This window comes from Piliocolobus tephrosceles, chromosome 4, assembly GCF_002776525.5.
Source record: "Piliocolobus tephrosceles isolate RC106 chromosome 4, ASM277652v3, whole genome shotgun sequence".
Classification (NCBI taxonomy): Eukaryota; Metazoa; Chordata; class Mammalia; order Primates; family Cercopithecidae; genus Piliocolobus; species Piliocolobus tephrosceles.
This window is the reverse complement of record NC_045437.1, coordinates 74,874,116-74,896,512: the sequence shown is the minus strand read 5'-3', so window position 1 is coordinate 74,896,512 and position 22,397 is coordinate 74,874,116. Positions and strand designations below refer to the sequence as shown.

Here is a 22,397-nt window from a genome sequence, read left to right as displayed (position 1 = left end):
ATCTGAGCCAGTTCTCAATCAATTTAGAAAGTTTGTTTTGCCAAGGTTAGGGATGCACCTGTGCCATGTACAGCCTCAAATGGTCCTGATGATGTGTGCCCAAGGTTGCTACAGCTTGCTTTTATACATTTTAGTGAGACATAATACATCAGTCAATACCTGTAAGATGCACATTGGTTCAATCTGGAAAGGCAGGACAACTTGAAGACGGGGCTTCTAGGTTATAGATGGATTTAAAGATTTCTGATTAGCAATTAATTGAGAGTTAAGTTGTTATCTGAAGACCTGGAATCAATAGGACGGAAATGTCTGGGTTATAATAAGGGGTTGTGGCGACTAAAGTTTTATCTTGCAGATGAAGCCTACAGGTAGTGTGCTTCAGACAGAATAGATTATAAATGTTTCTTATCAGACTTAAGGTCTATGTTGATGTTAATGTTGGTTGGCTTTTCCTGAAATCCAAAAGGGTGGAGGGTATAATGAGGCATGTCTGATCCACCCGTCCTATCATGGTCTGAACTAGTTTTTCAGGTTAACTTTGGAATGCCCTTGGCTGTGAGAAGGGGTCCCTTCAGGTGGTTGTGGAGCTTAGAATTTTATTTTTGGTGTGTGTATGTGTGTATTTACCTTTCTCCATTTCTAGGTAATAGACATATTTTTCTATTTCTTGATTTATCAATTTTAGGCATTATATATTGACTTCCTATTATAGAAATGGAGAATTTGTCATTCTTCTGTTACCTTATGCTTCTGCTTACCTCTTTCATCTTTGGAATGTAATTATACTAGAATTTTTTCAATCCATGTGTGTTCATTTCCCTATGACTTATGAATATTATTCAGCTATTTAATAGCATTTTATCTCATGGAACTTTTGGTTCTTTTTGGAATCAAAAATTGCTTCATTTTAAATTTGCTTACTTTATCATGTCACTATACGAAGCATTCCAAGTTCTCCATTGGAATATTAAATATTCTCCAAATATTATTTTATGTGCATTTGTTTTATACTTCTTGTCTACCCAGTGTCAGTTCTCCCCCTCCCACTTATTTAAATAAGAGGATCCTGATTTTGTTCAGAGTAATGATATGCCCTGTGAAAAATATCAACTATACTAAACTCCTTTGGAGTTAGAAATGGCCATATGACCCACATCTGGAAATTGGAATTCTGGGGAAGCTATTGTTTTTCTGACAGACTTATTTGACATATATATATTTTACCCTTTGCCCTTTCTCATTATTCCTTCTGAGAATGCATGTGTTTTGATTAGAAGTGCAGTAGTCATTTTACAAGCATAAGGATAAAGCTATACTCTGGGGGTGGGCAGAGCTGAAAAACAAAGTGTTTGGGCAACTTTTCATTTTATGGAGCTACCTAACTAGATATTTCTGTTATATATAGCTAAACACAGTTCTAACTAGTACAGTTGTCAAGTATATCAAGTATTTCAACAGCTTCGTTTTCTTCCCAGGAGACATCTTCCGGGAGTCTTCACCCTCTGTTCTAATGTGATTGCTTACTAGGCCTGCACAGTTCCAGTCTGTTGTTCTAGAACTTAATTTCGTGTCTCCTCTGTGTTAAATCATGTTTCTTAGGCTTTCCTCCTCTCTGTCTCTCTTTCTCTCTCTGTCTCTCTCTCTCTTGTCTGTCTCTGCCTCTGTCTCTGTTTGTCTCTCTCCTCTCTTTTGGTTTTCCTGGCTTTGGAGCATATCCTCCAATGTTTTCTTAAGAGTGGATAGATGGGAGATAAAATTTCGAGACTTTCAGTGTCACTCCCACACTTGATTGATATTTTACCTGGGCTCTTGGATTAGTATTCTCTTAGGCCTTGTGCAGTTGAAAATGTTTTATTGTTTCTTGCATATTTGATATCTTGCTGGATATGGTACTGTTGGGACACACCCTTTTCTTCTTCTGAGAACTCTGTAGACATTACTTAATTCTCTCCTGCAGTGAATGTTGCTGTGAAGAAATCTGAAGACAGCCAAAGATTTTTCTCCCTTGCAGGTGACTTGATTTTTTTCTCTGCATGCTAAAAAAGCCTCTTTACAAAGTCTTTGAAAATTAATCAGATTACATCTCAATGTGAATTATTTCATGTGACCTCCAGGTTCACTTCTTTCTTTATTTTAGGGAATTTTCTTTTTGTAATTTTAAAAATCTGATGTTTACTTTTTTTTTTTTTCTGCTTCATTTGTCAGTTATATACTTCAGGAATACCCATTATTCTGTTTTATAATCTTTGTCTACCATGTCCATCATATTTTTTAAAAAATTTCTTTAATGTTTGTCCTTTTTTCTTTTTTCTTTTTTCTTTTTTTTGAGACAGGATCTCACTCTGTCACCCAGGCTTGAGTACAGTGGTGTGATTACAGTTCATTACAGCCTTGCCCTCCCAGGCTCAAGTGATTCTCCTGCCTGAGCCTCTTGAGTAGCTGGGACCACAGATGTGTGCCATCACGCTTGATAATTTTTGTATTTTTTTTTTTTTTTTTGAGATTGAGTCTCACACTGTCACCCAAGGTGGAGTGCAGTGGCATGATCTCGGCTCGTTGCAACCTCCGCCTCCCGGGTTCAAATGATTCTCCTGCCTCAGCCTCCCAAGTAGCTGGGATTACAGGTACCTGCCACCATGCCTGCCTAATTTTTGTGTTTTTAGTAGAGATGGGGTTTCACCATGTTGGCCAGGTTGGTTTCGAATTCCTGACTTCACGTGATCCGCCCGCCTCGGCCTCCCAGAAGTGCTGGGATTATAGATTTGAGCCACCGTGCCTGGCCTAATTTTTGTATTTTTTATAAAGACAGGATTTCGCTATGTTGGCTAGGCTGATCTTGAACTCCTGAAGTGTGATCCTCCTGCCTTGACCTCCCAAAGTACTGTGATTACAGGTATGAGCCACTATGCTAGGCCACATTTTTGTCTTTTTATTTGCATTTGTATTATTTCAAGTTGTTTCATTGACAGTAATTTGATTTTCAATGGTCTAATCTTTTTTTTTAGTTTTTATTTTTAATTCCGTTAATTTAGTAACAGTATTGCTTTGATCTGTTGTTTACTTTCTCAGGTTTGAATTTCATATTTCCTTTATTCTGTAGTTTAATCATCTTATCTTTGAACTTCTGTTTGATTGAATTCGTGTTCTTAGTAACGTGTTGGATGATATGCTTTTGACACTTACATATAGTCCATTATATGTGTGAGGAGTGTGGTCAGGGAGAAAGATCCTTCTTTCTCCTTGCCCTGCTGGCTGTTGGAGGTAATCAACAGTGTCTACCACATTCTCCATAATAACTTAAAAAGTTTTTGAAGAGGCTGTGATTTGGAAAGAATATTTGTTTCATCTGTTAAGATACTTACTATTCATGTATATATGTAGTATAGATATTAGATTAAAATGAAAAGTGTTCTGACAAAATTCTTTTATCTCAGGAGTACACCTGTTCCCTCTAGATTTTGAAATGGTCTATTTTAGTTTGATCACAATGTAGTATATTTTAATTCATTAAAATAGATGTCTGGTAGGTGGGGAAGGCCTGATACATTGTAAGTTGGAAGCTCTTAATTAATTTATAAGTGAAATAATGGACCTTTTTTTGTTCTCATTTATTAGGAAGTACTGCAGTCTGTGTCATCTAAGTTGCTGATTCATTCCAGTTTTTAAAATTTGTTGTGGAAATGTTCACATTTTAAAAAATCAGCTCATACTGACCTTTGTGAAATGCTTTAAAGAACTCTGTTAAAAAATGTTAGTTAAAAATAAGTTTTCTTGGGCTGATGTCCTTCAGAAACACCAATTTTTCTTAGATAAGTAACTTCATACATTTTCATATACAGTACATAGAGAAACCATTCCTAGTATAGTAGAGCTGCATTCTGAAAAAAAAACTTTTTTTTTTAGACAAAGTAAATCCCCTTTCCTCTTCACCCTTTTTCATCCCCATGATTCTGTGTATGTCCCGCTGAAAATTCATGTACTTGTCTAGCATGGGGTTTATAGTATGCCGTATGTAAGCACTAGATGATGGTGCTGGTTAGTTATCCAGTTGACATGCTTACCATTTTCTAATTTGAACAGTTCTAGCCATCTTGTTGGAATTAAAAATTTAGGGCCAGACATTGACCTTTGCTTTTTCAACATTTCCTTTAGTGGTTAGCTACTGCCTTCCTCAACCAGTAGAGACCTTGACAGATTCCCTGTTACAAGTAATTGCTTCCAGAGCTAGGTGTTATTCCTGTTAATTTATTTAGGGGCCAGTAAGGTTTAGTGCCTATATATGTAAACATATATTTGTGTGTGTGTGTGAGATTCCATATATAAAATAATGTATTTATTGATTTAGTTAATGATTTAGTTTTTATTTTTATGCATTCAGCTTACTTAGTAAAAGATGAAAGATTTATAGTCTGAAGAGAAACCAGAGTATGAGCTTACTTAGAATATAAAATCTCTTCAGTGAGTTTATATTAGCACTTTCTCTCACTTTCTGTTTCCTAAACATCCTTTTTATATGATCAACCTTATTTTTGCATTTCTTATAATTTTAAATATTTTATCTTTATATCGTATACTGTTAGTGAACTTTTATTACTGTTTTATGTCATTTTGGGTTTCCTAAATTTTCTTTTCACGTTTTTCACTGTAAGTCACAGTTCCAAGAGAAACAGATAAGTTGTTTTTAATCCATATTTTTCCCAACATTTTATTTTAAGAATTTTCAAAAGGGAAGTGGTATCAGTAAAAATGGCAGAGTAGAGAACTCCCAAGAGCTTGTTGCTTCACAGAGATACAAGAAAATGGTAAAGGGATCAATTCAATGAGAAGAGCTAGTTATCCTGAATGTATATGCACCCAATACAGGAGCACCCAGATTCATAAAGCAAGTCCTTAGAGACTTACAAAGAGACTTAGAATCCCACACAATAATAATGAGAGACTTTAACACCCCACTATTAACGTTAGACAGATCAACAAGACAGAAAGTTAACAAGGATATCCAGGAATTGAACTCAACTCTGCACCAAGCGGACCTAATAGACATCTACAGAACTCTCCACCCCAAATCGACAGAATATACATTCTTCTCAGCACTACATCGCACTTATTCCAAAATTGACCACATAGTTGGAAGTAAAGCACTCCTCAGCAAATGTAAAAGAACAGAAATTATAACAAACTGTCTCTCAGACCACAGTACAATCAAACTAGAACTCAGTATTAAGAAACTTACTCAAAACTGCTCAACTACATGGAAACTGAACAACCTCCTCCTGAATGACTACTGGGTACATAACAAAATGAAGGCAGAAATAAAGATGGGTCTTTGAAACCAATGAGAACAAAGATACAACATACTAGAATCTCTGGGATCATCTCAAGCAGTGTGTAGAGGGAAATTTATAGCAATAAATGCCCACAAGAGAAAGCAGGAAAGATCAAAAATTGACCCCCTAACATCACAATTAAAAGAACGAGAGAAGCAAGAGCAAACACTCAAAAGCTAGCGGAAGGCAAGAAATAACTAAGATCAGAGCAGAACTGAAGGAGATAGAGACACAAAAAACCCTTCAAAAAATCAATGAATCCAGGAGCTGGTTTTTTGAAAAGATCAACAAAATTGATAGACCTCTAGCAAGACTAATAAAGAAGAAAAGAGAGAAGAATCAAATAGATGCTATAAAAAATGATAAAGGGAATATCACCACTGATCCCACAGAAATACAAACTACCATCAGAGAATACTATAAACACCTCTATGCAAATAAACTAGAAAACCTAGAAGACATGAATAAATTCCTGGACACATACACCCTCCCAAGACTAAACCAGGAAGAAGTTGAATCCCTGAATGGACCAATAACAGGCTCTGAAATTGAGGCAATAATTAATAGCCTACCAATAAAAAAAAAGGCCAGAACCAGATGGATTCACATCCGAATTCTACCAGAGGTACAAGAAGGAGCTGGTACCATTCCTTCTGAAACTATTCCAATCAATAGAAAAAGAGGGAATCCTCCCTAACTCATTTTATGAGGCCAACATCATCCTGATACCAAAGCCTAGAAGAGACACAACAAAAAAAGAGAATTTTAGACCAATATCCCTGATGAACATCCTCAATAAAATACTCAATAAAATACTGACAAACCGAATCCGGCAGCACATCAAAAAGCTTATCCACCATGATCAAGTAGGCTTCATCCCTGGGATGCGAGGCTGGTTCAACAAACGCAAATCAATAAATGAAGTCCAGCATATAAACAGAACCAAAGACAAAAACCACATGATTATCTCAATAGATGCAGAAAAGGCCTTTGACAAAATTCATCAGCCCTTCATGCTAAAAGCTCTCAATAAATTCAGTATTGATGGAACGTATCTCAAAATAATAAGAGCTATTTATGATAAACCCACAGCCAATGTCATACTGAATGGGCAAAAATTGGAAGCATTTCCTTTGAAAACTGACACAAGACAGGGATGCCCTCTCTCACCACACCTATTCAACACAGTGTTGGGAGTTCTGACCAGGGCAGTCAGGCAGGAGAAAGAAATAAAGGGTATTCAATTAGGAAAACAGGAAGTCAAATTGTCCCTGTTTGCAGATGACATGATTTATATATTTAGAAAACCCCATCGTCTCAGCCCCAAATCTCCTGAAGCTGATAAGCAACTTCAGCAAAGTCTCAGGATACAAAATCGATGTGCAAATACAAGCATTCCTATACACCAATAACAGGCAAACAGCCAAATCATGAGTGAACTCCCATTCACAACTGCTTCAAATAGAATAAAATACCCAGGAATCCAGCTTACATGGGATCTGAAGGACCTCTTCAAGGAGAACTACAAACCACTGCTCAAGGAAATAAAAGAGGACACAAACAAATGGAAGAACATTCCATGCTCATGGATAGGAAGAATCAATATCATGAAAATGGCCATACTGCCCAAGGTAATTTATAGATTCAATGCCATCCCCATTAAGCTACCAATGACTTTCTTCACAGAATTGTTCAAGTTCTGTGAAGAACTTTCAAGTTCGTATGGATCCAAAAAAGAGTCCATATTGCCAAGGCAATCCTAAGCAAAAAGAACAAAGTTGGAGGCATCACACTACCTCCAGTAGTGTACTATACTATACTACAAGGCTACAGTAACCAAAACAGCATGGTACTGGTACCAAAACAGAGATATAGACCAATGGAACAGAACAGAGCCCTCAGAGATAATACCACACATCTACAATCATCTGATCTTTGACAAACCTGACAAAAACCAGCAATGGGGAAAGGATTCCCTATTTAATAAATGGTGCTGGGAAAACTGGCTAGCCATATGTAGAAAGCCGAAACTGGATCTCTTCCTTACACCTTATACAAAAATTAATTCAAGATGAATTAGAGACTTAAATGTTAGAGCTAAAACCATAAAAACCCTAAAAGAAAACCTAGGCAATACCATTGAAGACATAGGCATGTGCAAGGACTTCATGACTAAAACACCAAAAGCAATGACAACAAATGCCAAAATTGACAAAATGGGATTTAATTAAACTAACGAGCTTCTGCACAGCAAAAGAAACTACCATCAGAGTGAACAGGCAACCTACAGAATGGGAGAACATTTTTGCAATCTACTCATCTGACAAAGGGCTAATATCCAGAACCTACAAAGAACTCAAAAAATTTGCAAGAAAAAAGCAAACAACCCCATCAAAAAGTGGGCAAAGGATATGAACAGACACTTCTCAAAAGAAGACATTTATGCAGCCAACGGACACATGAAAAAATGCTCATCATCATTGGTCATCAGAGAAATGCAAATCAAAACCACAATGAGATACCATCTCACACTAGTTAGAATGACAGTCATTAAAAAGTCAGGAAACAGCAGGTGCTGGAGAGGATGTGGAGAAATAGGAAGACTTTTACACTGTTGGTGGGACTGTAAACCAGTTCAACCATTGTGGAAGACAGTGTGGCGATTCCTCAAGGATCTAGAACTAGAAATACCATTTGACCCAGCCATCCCATTACTGGGTATATACCCAAAGGATTATAAATCATGCTGCTATAAAGTCACATGCACACGTATGTTTATTGCGGCATTATTCACAATAGCAAAGACTTGGAACCAACCCAAATGTCCATCAATGACAGACTGGATTAAGAAAATGTGGCACATATACACCATGGAATACTATGCAGCCATAAAAAAGGATGAGTCCATGTCCTTTTTGGGGACATGGATGTAGCTGGAAACCATCGTTCTCAGCAAACTATCACAAGAACAGAAAACCAAACACTGCATGTTCTCACTCATAGGTGGGAACTGAACAATGTGAACACTTGGACACAGGAAGGGGAGCATCACACACTGGGGCCTGTTGGGGGGTGAGGGGAGGGATAACATTAAGAGATACACCTAGTGTAAATGATGAGTTAATGGGTGCAGCACACCAACGTGGCACATGTATACATAGGTAACAAACCTGCACCTTGTGCACATGTACCCTAGAACTTAAAGTATAATAAAAAAGAAAAAAATAGCTTAGAAATGACTGTAAACAAACAAAATCCTGATAGGCAGCAACAGTAATCCCCAGGGAGGAGTTAGAATCTGAGTTACTACATTATAATATTGAAAATGTCTAGTTTTTAGTGGAAAATGATGAGGAGTGTAAAGAAACCAGTAAATTTCTTCCATCCACAAGAAGAAGAGCAAATAATGGAAACTATACCCGAGGAAGTCCAGACATTGGATTTACTAGCCTGGGTTTTAAATCACCATGTTAAATATGCTGAAACAGCTAAATGACACCAGGAAAACAATGCCTCTCCAAGTAGAGAATATCAGTACATAGAGAGAAATGATGCAAAGAAACCAAATAGAAATACTAGAAGAAAAAAGTATAATAACTTAAATGAAGTGTTCACTAGTAAAGATCAGCAGCAGATTTGAACAGGCAGAAAATTTGAACAGGCAGAATTGGTGAACTTAAAGATAAGTCAATTGAGATTATCTAGTGTAGGGAGCAGAAAGTCAAAAAACATGAAGATGAACAGAGCCCAAGAGACTTAAGAGGCATGTGGGATGCCATCAAGTGTACCAGCACACATAATACATATTCCAGGAGGAAAGGAGAGAGAGAAAGGGGCAGACAGAATAGCTGAAGAAAAAAATGGCCTAAAATTCCCAATTTGATGAAAGACAGTAATCAACACATTCAGAAAGCAGCTCATCAGAATCTAAGTAGGAACAATTCTGAATGCAAACCAAGACATATGATATGGTTTGGGTCTGTGTCCACCCCAAATCTCACCTTGAACTGTGATAATCCCCACATGTCAAGAGCGAGACCAGGTGGATAATTGAATCATGGGGGGCAGTTTCCCCTCTACTGTTCTCATGATAGTGAGTGAGTTATCCCGAGATCTGATGGTTTTATAAGGGGCTTTCCCCTTCACTGTATTCTCATACTCTCTCCTGCTACCCTGTTAAGAGGTACCTGCCACCATGATTGTAAGTTTCCTGAGGCCTCCCCAGCCATGCTGAACTGTGAGTCACTTAAACCTCTTTTCTTAATTACTCAGTCTCTGGTATTTCTTCATAGCAGTGTGAGAATGGGCTAATACAGCACATACGGATCACATTATCAAAAGCTAAGGACAAAAAGAGAATCTTGAGAGCAGCAAGAGAAGTGGCTCATTATTTACAAGGTTTCCTCAATAAGATCAACAGCTAGTTTCTCATTAGAAACCATGGGACCAGAAGGCAGTTGAGGAACCATATTTGAAATGTTGAAAGAAGTAAAAAAGTCAACAAGTAAGTTCTTATTTGGCAAAACTTTCCTTCAAAAATGGAGAAATGAGTACATGCCTGTATTGGTATAACAGTCCAGTGTTGTAGATGCATTTCAAAGTAAGATGCAGACATCAGTACACGTTACTCCTAAACACTTCAGTATGTATATCATTAATTAGAGTTTAATATTTGTTTATGATTGTTTTTCCTTTTGTTGGCATAAAATCTTCACAGTGAAATGCACAAATTTTAGAGTTTTGATAATTGCATGTGTGTTAGTAACACAAAAACCCTTTTCATTATACGAAGTATTACTATTATCCTTCCAAGTTAGTTGTTTGCCCTCAGATGCAAGTATTGTTTTAATTTTTTTCTTTATAGTTTTGTGTTCAAAAAGTAAAGGATTGGCCGGGCGTGGTGACTCAAGCCTGTAATCCCAGCACTTTGGGAGGCCGAGACGGGCGGATCACGAGGTCAGGAGATCGAGACCATCCTGGCTAATACGGTGAAACCCCGTCTCTACTAAAAAATACAAAAAACTAGCCGGGCGAGGTGGCGGGCGCCTGTAGTCCCAGCTACTCGGGAGGCTGAGGCAGGAGAATGGCATAAACCCGGGAGGCAGAGCTTGCAGTGAGCTGAGATCCGGCCACTGCACTCCAGCCTGGGCGACAGAGTGAGACTCCGTCTCAAAAAAAAAAAAAAAGTAAAGGATTTGAGATATTACTATACTTCTATATTTATACACACACACACACACAGAGAATATATGGCATATGTTTAGTGTATGTACACACACAAAAGCAGAAACACTGATGTCTGGATCAGAGAAGAGACTTTTTATTCACTCATGGTTATCTTAGTGTCACTTTCCTGCACTTCTGTTCCCTATGAGGGTGATGTTATGAGGATTAGTGCCACCTGCATATCTTGGGGGATGGGGAGTTGTAGTACAGGAGAGGGGCTCCTTCTAAATGAATGAATCTCAGAATTTATATAGGACTCTGTATTAGTCCGTTTTCATGCTGCTGATAAAGACATCCCCGAGACTGGGCAATTTACAAAAGAAAAAGGTTTATTGGACTTACAATTCTATGTGGCTGCGGAGTGCTCACAATCATGGTGGAAGGTGAAAGGCACGTCTCACATGGTGGCAGACAAGAGAAGAGAGAGCTTGTGCAGGGAAACACCCCTTTTTAGAACCATCAGATCTCAAAAGGCTTATTCACTAACATAGCATGGGAAAGACTTACCCCCATGATTCAATTACCTCCCACTGGGTTCCTCCCATGACACATGGGAATTGTGGAGAACCATATCAGACTGTGTGCATCTCAGAGCTTATATAGGACTGCTTTTGCATCTGCTCCTCCTCCCCTGTGTAGAGAGAGGGATATTACCTTATCTTTCTAATGTAAACAGGACAATGTCTCTTTTTCCATTATCCTGTGGAATTTAAATGATGGAAGATAAACCCATACATCTCCTTGGATGTCTGTCTCTCTGTCTTTAACTTCCAAGACTCATTTGCCGTTTACTCATATGTTAATCCAGGTTGCCAGCGCTTTTTGCTCAGGAAGCCCTAATCATGCAAAAACATGGATGTAATCATGGAACATTGTTTACTGATAACAAAGATTAATTTAACTTGTTGTAGAACTTAATATAATTAGATGCATATTGTGTTCTTTTTGGTACATCTTCCTTTACTCAGCATTATATTTTGGAGATTGATCCACATTGTATTAGTAGTTGATTTTTAGAATCTTCAAAATAATATGTTCAGTGTTACTTTGCTGAATAATAGTCTATTGCATGAATATTCCATAGTTTATCCATTCTCATATTAATAAGTACCTGAGCTATTTCCAGTGTTTTGCCTATTGTAATAAATCTGTTAGGAACATTCTTAAACAAAGCTTTTTATGTTTTTGTATATATTGGGTCAATACCTAAATACAGAATTACTGGATCATAAGGTAGATATATTTTGGTTCTGCAAGAACTTGTCAGTCTTTTTCCCAAAGTAGTTGTATTATTGTTTCAGTTTGCTACAGTTGCCGTGACAAAATACCACAGATTGGGTGACTTAAACAACAGAAATTTATTTTCTCACAGTTCTGATGTCTAGAAGTGCAAGATCTCAAGGTGTTGGCAGGTTTGGTTTCTCCTGGGGCCTCTGTCCTTTGCTTACAGGTGGCCATCTTCTCACTGTGTCTGCATATTCCTAGGGCTTTCCTGAGTATCCAGATTTCCTTCTTTTATTAGGACACTAGTCACATTGTGTTAGGGCCCACCCTCATGGCCTCATTTTAATGTAATCACCTCTTTAAAGGCCCTGTCTCCAAATATAGTCACATTTGGAGGTTAAGGCTTCAATAGAAGAATTTAGGGTTGGGGGGCACAGTTTGGCTCATAACAAGCAAGCTATAAGCCGTACAGTAACATCAGGAGATTTTGTTTGCTTCGTATCCTTACCAATATTTGGTAATGTTAATGTTATTCATTTTAGCCATTCTGTTGGGTTTTGCAATTAAAATGAGTTCTCTTAGTGGTATTCTAATAAAGAATTATTTAATCCTTTTTTTAAAAAAAAATGAGTCAGGGTCTCTGTTGCCCAGGTTGGGGTGCAGTAACGCCATCTTGGCTCACTGCTGACTCAACCTCCCAGGTCCAAGTGATCCTCCCATCTCAGTTTCCCGAGTAGCTAGGACTACAGGCACACACTGCCATGCCTGACTAATTTTTTGTATTTTTAGTAGAGACGGGGTTTCGCCATGTTGCTCAGGCTGGTCTTGAACTCCAGGGCTCAAGTGATTCACCTGCTTCAGCCTCCCAAAGTGCTGGGATTACAGAATAATTATTTAATTCTGAGATGGTTTGAGGTTAGAAAACTTGGTCCTTTTTTCCTCAAAAACCATAACTAGATAATTGAAGGATTAGAAAAAAATTAAAAATCAATGTCGGAGCCTTTTGAACCCTTCTGTTACACACCCATTCCCCTCGTACCCCCTTCCGCTGCTTGGCAGTCACAGACTGCACCCACTTATGTTTGAATGATGACTGCTGTACACCCATGGAGCTGTCATCTTTGCCTCCAGTGCCACAGGTCTTTGCGTAAGCATATATTTTCATTTCTGTAGGGTTCTATAGTAAGCATGTGCCTTTCCCCATCTTACCTCCAGTTGCTACTCTCCAAAAACAAACAGATCTAACTCTTTTACTTTGTCTTCTACCGGTTGTCTTTATATTTTTAAAAATAACTTGTGTATATGATTTTTTTTTCCCAGTGACTCAATGTATCCTATAATTTAGATACAGGAATATTTTGGAAATAATGAAGAATAAATAGTCCTTTTATGAAACTATATAAAAACCTTTTATATTCCAATTATTTCTGTTTTTTGCTTTTTTAAAATGTTAATTTGGTGTGTTGTGGAGATGTAGTTTTCTTTACCCTCCCTTTACCTAGAATATAAGTTTTTTTCCTGTTTTATGTATTAGAGTTCCTCATATTATTAAACAAATGGAACTTTTAGTTAATCGCCTTCCTTCTTAGGATGTCCACAAATATTGTGAAACCTCTGCTTTAACCCATTTGTTTTTATGCCCTGGAGGAGAATTAAACATCAATTTCAATTCAACACACATTTACTTTCCTGTCTGTAATATAAACTTTTTATTTTAGAGATTAAGGTATGGAGAGAATGAATACATGAGGAATCAGTGTTAGTTCTACTTAGGATCATTGTAATTTTGTTTCATAATTTATGATCAAATGAAAACTACTCTAAAATGCATTTTGCTTAACAAAAAGTGATTCTATTTTATTCCCCATTACTGGATCTACTTTAATTAGTTTTTAAATAAATAGGACCCTTATTTCTCATGTCTTGAAACGCTTAGACCTAAGTTCAACATGTTTCATGAGCATATTTTATTTCAGAAAATTTGAAAAATGCCTTATTATAAATCCTCCAGATTTCTCAGTAACAAAGTTTGGAAAGTGCTGCATTCAGAAAGCTTGTTTCTTACATACTAGAGCTGAACATCTAGTCATAAGAAATGAAATGTGTTGTGGGCAATTGAACACTGAAGTTTCATCGTGGCTCAACACAAAGTTACTGTGCACAGGTGTTTCTATAATTGTGATGTATTGGGGGAGATTCAGTGTTCAATGGTCCTCAAACCCACACTTCCACCTGTGTGGTATAGTGGTCACTGGGCTGTGATATAAAACATATAAAGTGTACAGCATAGCAGTTTCTTCACAGAAGGAAAAAAATCTCAAACCAGTATTCATATTCTTTGTTGTTTTACATAGACACAAATTTTGGGGAAGGAGACTTTTTTTCTTCTTTGTGAAAAATATTAAAATAAAAGTTTCATTAAACATGAATATTTTTTCCAGTGAATTATCTCTAATAATGTATTCTATTACTACTTAGTAACTAATTTGACTGAGTGATTATTATATTACTAGCCACCTACCCACCCTGGTCTTCTCAGGTACATCTAACCTAATGTCAGAGAGATGTAACACAATATACCGCTGTGGTATGTGTCATGGACTGATTGTTTGCATCCCCTCTGAGTGCATAATTGAAGACTTAGCCCCAGGGTGATGATATTTAGAGATGGGGCATTTGGGAGGTAATGAGGTTTAGAGGAGGTCATGAGAGTGGGGCCCTCGTGATGGGATTAGTGCCCTTCTAAGACGAGACATAATGAGCTTGCTTCCTCTTTTCCACCATATGAGGTAGCTGTCCACATGCCAGGAGGAGGGCCTTCACCGGGAATTGAATCACCTGCCTCTTGATCTTGGACTTTTCAGCCTCAAGAACTGTGAGAAATAAATGTCTCTTGTTTCAGGCACCTACACTGTGGTATTTTGTTATAACAGCCTGAGTTGATTGGTGCAGTATCTTAGATTACATGGGAATGTCATGATGTGTTAAAGTCACTTTTAAACATTTTGGAAGAGAGTAAGGCCACAGCAGGTTGCAGAGATTGTTTCATACTGGTGTAAATCTTGAGATGTCACTAGCACCCTTCAGGCTGCCTTGGAGTTCAGAAAGCAAGTGAGTATATTGTCTTTTATGAGACTACTATAAATGCCAAGGTAATAAAGGCCAGAGGTGACAGGATAAAGAATAATAATTCCTGAGTTCAAATCCTGGCTCTACCATTTTTAATCTCTGTGATTACTGATAATTTATGTAAATTGTGTGCACCTCAGTTCTTTCATCTGTGAAAAAGATAGTAAATACCTGCTTTCTTTACCACATGTGGTGGTTCTCAGGTTTCAGAGAGGTATTTGTTCAAGTGTTTTATTAATACTAGGAGTTTCTTAAGCCGAAGTTGTTTTTTATTTCTACTAAGTCCATTGTTACTTGTCACATGATACAAAAGTAGATTTTTTTCAGGAATGTTTGATTCCTTTATCAATTTTTATGCATAAAAATGTTTTGCTGTATGCAATTTTAACTGTCACTAATTTTATTTTTTATTTTTCTATTATTCCTTATGAACTGACAAAAGATCGTAATTTGTGTTTATTTCTTAGGAAATCCAATCAGATAAAATAAATCTCCCTGTGTCTTAAGATCTTTTTAAAAAGTAAATATTATCTTCAGCACCCCAAATTGTGGGTTCAGTTACTGGCTTATTACTATTTTTGTGAACATTTATGTTCAGAGCTTCAATACAGAATATATGGAAAGTACTACTACTTAAGTATAATTTCACACTTTTCTTTATTCTGCGAGCCTGTGGAATAGTACCTTAAGAGTATATAAACCATGCCTTTTCTTTTTTTTTTTTTTTTTTTGAGACAGAGTCTCGCTCTCTCTCCCGGGCTGGAGTGCAGTGGCCGGATCTCAGCTCACTGCAAGCTCCGCCTCCTGGGTTTACGCCATTCTCCTGCCTCAGCCTCCCGAGTAGCTGGGACTACAGGCGCCCACCACCTCGCCCGGCTAGTTTTTTGTATTTTTTTTAGTAGAGACGGGGTTTCACCGTGTTAGCCAGGATGGTCTCGATCTCCTGACCTCGTGATCCGCCCGTCTCGGCCTCCCAAAGTGCTGGGATTACAGGCTTGAGCCACCGCGCCCGGCCAATAAACCATGCCTTTTCCAAAATATACTTCATGGAGTAATGTTATTTTTTGCCTTTATAAAACTTATATTTAATGTAACAACATTTGTGTCTTCTGAAAGTGAATGTTTTTGAGCAAAGTGAAAAGCTATATTTTACTCTGATTTTTTTTTTCACTAGCATTAGTGTGGTTGGTAACATGAGTAGAGAGAAACCTATTTTTATATAAGATAGGTTCAGATACCTTATATATATAGGTTCACTGCTTTCTTAAAAATAAAAATAAGCTTTATTTTTTGGAGCAATTACAAGTTTACAATAAAACTTAGTTGAAAGTATAGAGATTTCCTATATACCTTCCATCTCCACACACGCAAAACATCCCCCATTGACATTTTACATTACGATCGATGAATTTACATTAAAACTACTGTCACCCAAAGTCCACAGTTTACATTAGGGTTCATCCTTGGTGTTGTACATTCTATGGATTTTGTCTGATATATAGTAACATGAATACACCATTGTGTTTTATCATACACAGTAGTTTTGCTTCCCTAAAAATTCCTATGCTCTACTTGTTCATCCCTCTCTCCCCACCAGTACCTGGCAATCACTAATCTTTTTAATGTCTACATAGTTTGCCTTTTCCAAAATATACAGTTGGAATCATACAATATGTAACCTTTTCAGATTGGATTCTCTCACTTATATTGTGATATGCATTTACGTTGTCTCTATGTCTTTTCATAGCTTGTTAGCTCATTTGGTTTTTAGCACTGAATACTATTCCTTTGCCTGGATGTACCACAGTTTATTTATCCACTCACCTACTGAAAGACATTCTGAGCACTTTCTAGTTTTGGCAATGATGAATAAAGCTGCTGTATCCATGTGCAGGCTTTTGTGTGGACATCTTTTCAGCTTTTTTGGGTAAATATCAAGGAGTGTGATTGCTGGATTGTTTGGTAAGAGTATGTTTACTTTAGTAAGAAACTGCAGAGTTGCCTTTCAGAGTGGCTGTACCATTTTGCATTTCCGTCAGCAATGAATGAGAGGAGAGTTCCTGTCACTTTATATCCTTGTCTGTATATGAAGTTATCAAGTTTTTGGACTTTATCCATTCTAATAAATGTGTTATACTATATCATTTGTTTTAGTTAGCAATTCCCTAATGACATGGTCTTGAACATGTTTTTATATGTTTATTTGCCATCTGTATATCTTTTTTGGTGAGGTGTCTGTTCAGGTCTTCAGTCCATTTTTTAAAAATTGGACTGTTTGTTTTCTTATTGTTGAATTTTAGGAACTCTTTGTATATTTTGGATAACAGTCCTTTATCAGATATATCTTTCGCAAATATTTTCTCCCAGTCTGTGGCTTGTCTTCTGATTCTTTTGACCTTGTCTTTTGCATAGCAAAAGTTTTAAATTTTAATGAGGTCCAGCCTATCAATTATTTCTTCCACAGATCATGTCTTTTGTATTGTATCTAAAAGTTGCCATACTCAAGGTCATCTAGATTCCTATGTTAACCTCTAAAAGTTTTATAGTTTTGTTTTTTTCATTTAGGTCTGTGACCCATTTTGAGTTAATTTTTGTGAAGGTTGTAAGGTCTGTGTCTAGATTTATTTATATATTATTTTTATTTTTATTTTTATTTTTTGAGACAGAGTCTTGCTTTGTTGCCCAGGCTGGAATGCAGTGGCACGATCTCAGCTCAGTGCAGCCTCCACCTCCTGGGTTCAAGCTATTCTCCTGCCTCAGCCTCCTGAGTAGCTGGGATAACAGGTGTGCACCACCACGCCCAGCTAATTTTTTGGTAGTTTTAGTAGAGACAGGGTTTTACCATGTTGGTCAGGCTGGTCTCGAACTCCTGACCTCGTAATCTGCCTTCCTTATCCTCCCAAAGTTCTGGGATTACAGGTGTGAGCCACTGTTCCTGGCCTGTGAGTCTTCGTTTGTTCTAGCATCATTTGTTGAAAGACTATCTTTTCTCCATCGTATTGTCTTGGCTGTTTTGTGAAAGCAGTTGGCTGTATTTATGAGAGTCTGTTTCTGGGCTTTCTCTTCTATTCCATTGATGTTTTTCTCTGTTATTTCACAAATACCACACTGTCTTGATATGTGTAGCTTTACAGTAAGTCTTAATTATGGGAAACTTTAAACATACTTAAAAGTATGACTCACAGTTCAACGAATCCCTATGTATACATCACGTAGCTGCACTGTTCATCAGCTCATGGCTGCTCTCATTTTGCTACCCTACCCCATTCCAAGATTTCATGTAAGATTTTAGATATCATATAATTTCATTTCTTTTTTTTTTTTTTACACAAAGGCGATTATTTAAGACCTTTATTAACAGATGCTTGCAGTTTGTTGACTTTTTTTGAAAAAATCAAGTTGTAAACTTTTATTACAAATTAAAAACAAAGTTCTTAAAAATCTCAACTTGACCAGATATGAAACAATTTAAAAACCTTTAAAGGCATATTGAGAAAAACTAGGCTTTTAAACACATTTGTTATTACCTAAAAGAGACGTCTTTAGGTAAAAATAATAAAAACCCCATGCTGCATAGATAATGCAAATAGTTCTCTTTTTCTGGTCAACGCGCAAAAAGCAAGCACTTAAGGTCTTCGGCTCGAATCTTTTGTTCATTTCTTATTGCTGGAATTTCATATTTCTTCTTGTTGGATGACTAAACCGGATGATGGTAGAGATGGTAAGCCGGCATTTACTCAGCCCCGCCCTGCTCAGCCTCGGGAGCAGACGAATTCTCAGCTGGTGGATCGGCTGCTTTTGTCTTTTTGCCATCTTGTGGTTTAGGGTTTTCTGGGCGTCTGCGTGGGTAATTGAAGTTGCGGCGGTACCGACGTTGAGGTGGTTGCTGACCTTGGGTCTCATCTCCTAGATTTTCTTTATCTTCTTCATTGCCGTCCTCTCTAGGCTGTCTTTGGCGAGGAGGGCCCCTGAGGAATCGTGGTCTATATCCCCGATACATATTCTGCCTCACTGGTCTGCCTTGTTCTCCTGCACCCTGGTTGTCAGCACCCTCCATCACCTCTCCCTGCACACTAGGGTTGGAATACTGTGGTCGATGCCCATAGGGTCTCCGCATGTTACAGTGGGAACCTTCACCTGCAGTAGGGCCGGCGTTGTTGGGCCTGGACTTCGGGAGCACTCTCCGATCGCTCGTTCTTTTCCCCACTCTCAGTATTCTGGTAATTTAGCTGGTAATTGCGTGGAGGACCCCTACGACGTGGATAACGTCTATAATGGTTACGGTCTGCTGCATATTTACTGCCTTGAACTGGAACACCACCAGGACCTGTAACATTTGCTGCCTCCGCACCCTTTTCTCCTTCAACAACATCAAACTCCACAGTCTCTCCATCTCCTACACTGCAAAGTTACTTTCTGGGGTTATTCTTCTTTATGGCAGTCTGGTGTACAAATACATCTTCCTTGGTGTCATTCCTGTTGATGAAACCGTATCCGTATCCGTTCCTTACATTGAACCATTTTACTGTTCCCAAAACCTTCGTTGTGATGACCTTCTTGTCCTCACCGGCAGGCGCCACCCTTGTGAGGCCTCCCGGGCCACCGCTCCCTGCGGGGCTGCCCGTAATGCCGGGCTTAGTGTCGGCCGCGCTGAGGGCGGGGGCGGCGGTGGGGCTGCTCAGGGCTCTCTGGGGTCCGCTCTCTGCTCCCGCTACCGATTGAACTCATATAATTTCATTTCTATCAGGAGTGTATTTATAAAACATTATCTTTACTTTAAAGAAACCACAAAGTCTTCTCCAGTATAGACTGGTCCCCATTTTTTTAAATGTTTTTTTTTGGTCCGGCTTGAATGTACATTTTTAAAGAAACATTAAAAAAGTATTTTATGGTAGTATTTCATACATGTACATCTTTTAAACGTGGAAAAATAAAACATTCTTTTATAAATAGAACATTTTGTACTCATTTTATGAAATAGTTTTATCACATATATTTTAGAGATACTTTGAGAACTCCTTTTTGAGTCATTTTCATTTAATAGTTTTCCATTGGAAAGCATCTTTATTTCTGTCTGGATTTTTGTAGATACACATTACCTTGGAATACGGATACAATGCTGTTATCGAAATATGTTTCAGACTTTGAGTACTCATTCACATATTAGCATAGTTACTTAGAATTATTTTGTAAGGAAGGTTTGTCATTTCTCCCTCATTTGTTTATTTATTAGTTATTTTAACTGCCTTAGCTCTAGAACCGCTCATGTTTCCATGTAAAAGCATGTTTTATGCTTTAGAAGTAATGTTTTCTGTCTTAGATTTCAGTCAGATGGTTCTGTCTTTTTATAATAGTAATACCAGTATTATATTGGAGCAAAGTTGGCATTACTTAATGACTGTATAGAAAAACTGAAACCACAATATGAAACATTTTAATTAGTACCAATTAGAAACCTCATGTATGATAATGCCTCATTTCTGTAGGCTCAATAGAAACAACATGTGTAATAATTGATTTTTTTAAACCTTTTCAAGCATTTGTAAAACACATTTTTCTTGCCCCTTGGCAATGGAAAATATAATTTTTACTGTTTTCTTTTAAAATTATGTCTTTTATTGTCTGTGTAACAAGAAATCAGAATATCAAGATGGTAGAATTGTTATGTCTAATATACTAAAAATAAGGGCTTTGTACATAAAATAATATCTAAAAACTTCATAACAGCCATGTTAGCTACATAAGGGGTTTTTCTACTTTGTTTCAAATTCATAGATGTATTAATTCAGACTGCCTAGTATCAATCTCTAGTTAATAAATATATTTGGGCTGGGCGCAGTGGCTCACGCCTGTAATCCCAGCACTTTGGGAGGCTGAGACGGGCGGATTACAAGGTCAGGAGATTGAGACCATCCTGGCTAACACGGTGAAATCCCATCTCTACTAAAAATACAAAAAATTAACTGGGCGTAGTGGCGGGCGCCTGTAGTCCCAGCTACTCGGGAGGCTGAGACAGGAGAATGGCATGAACCCGGGAGCTTGCAGTGAGCTGAGATCGCGCCACGGCACTCCAGCCTAGGCAACAGAGCGAGACTCTGTTTCAAAGAAAAAAAAATTATATATATATATGTGTATATATATATATGTATATATGTATATATATGTGTATATATATGTATATATGTATATATATGAGGATATAGAATAAGCTCAGAAGATTAAGCAGTTCTAAAAACAGTATATTTCTAAAAACTGCTTTCAAGTACAAATGGAGGGAATATTAAAATTAGATATTAAACTTCTCTTTTATGTATATGAAGTATGGTTAGTATACCAAGTGGAGTAAGTGGAAACTTACTATAGATTTCAGTCTTTCAAATTCATTTATTTTTACTCTTAAGCAGACTAAACATTTTCTTTAATATATCTGGTTTGTCTTATTTAACTATTCTGTTTCTGGACAAGGAGAAAGTAAAATTCATTTCATCATATAGTTAACATGTTAAATAAGAATGATTACTTTTGAAACCATTCACAGTCCTCTCAGATATAAACTTCGATTCTTCTACTTAACTTACTGAAGTATCTGGGCTATTATCTCTAACAGAGCACAAATCTTCCTCTATCTGATATGTCAAAAGTATCACAAAGGTAAAATCAGTTAAGTTGAAATTTTTAAAATACTACTGAATTTAAAGAACTCTGTAAGTGGTCACTGAAAGTCTACCGCTTTATATAAACACAATATAAAAATATATCTGAGTTTTCTGAAAAATTGTATTGTGTTGCATTATCTGCCATAAAGCTTGATCTTACCACTCAATTCCTTGAACATATTAATCATAGTTGTTTTATAGTCTCTCTTAGTTTGAGCTACTCTAACAAAAATATCCTAGATTGGATGAGTTAAACAATAAACATTTATTTCTCACAGTTCTCGAGGCTGGGAGTATGGGATCAAGGCTCTGACAGATTTGGTGTCTGGAGAGGGTCTACTTCTTGGTTCATAGATAGATGACTGTCTTCTTCACATGATGGGAAAAAAAGGCCAGAAAGCTCTCTGAGGTTCGTTTTGTGATGGCACTAATTCCATTTATGAGCGTTCCGTCTTCATGACCTAATCACCTTTAAAGGCCCCATCCTCCTATCCTGGATACTAGGGGATAGTATCCTAGTCCTATCCCCATCACACTGGGGATTAGGATTTCTTTCTTTCTTTTATTTTTATTTTTGGAGATAGAGTCTCGCTCTGTTGCCCGGGCTGGAGTGCAGTGGTGTAATCTTGGCTCACTGCAACCTCCGCCTCCCAGGTTCAAGTGATTCTTCTGCCTCAGCCTCTGGAGTAGCTGGGATTACACACGTGTGCCACCATGCATGGCTAATTTTTGTATTTTTAGTAGAGATGGGGTTTTACCATGTTGGCCAGGCTTGTCTCGAACTCCTGACCTCAGGTGATCCACCCACCTTGGCCTCCCAAAGTGCTGGGATTAC

The 22,397-nt window shown here is 37.5% G+C and overlaps 1 protein-coding gene and 1 pseudogene across 5 annotated transcripts in view; one reads left to right on the top strand and one right to left on the bottom strand.

Annotated features, from left to right (window-relative positions):
* Nucleotides 1–22,397, top strand: part of AP3B1 (adaptor related protein complex 3 subunit beta 1) — a 314,641-nt gene that overhangs the window by 97,003 nt on the left and 195,241 nt on the right. The window lies entirely within an intron of this gene.
* LOC111544402 lies at nt 18,515–20,637 on the bottom strand (annotated as a pseudogene).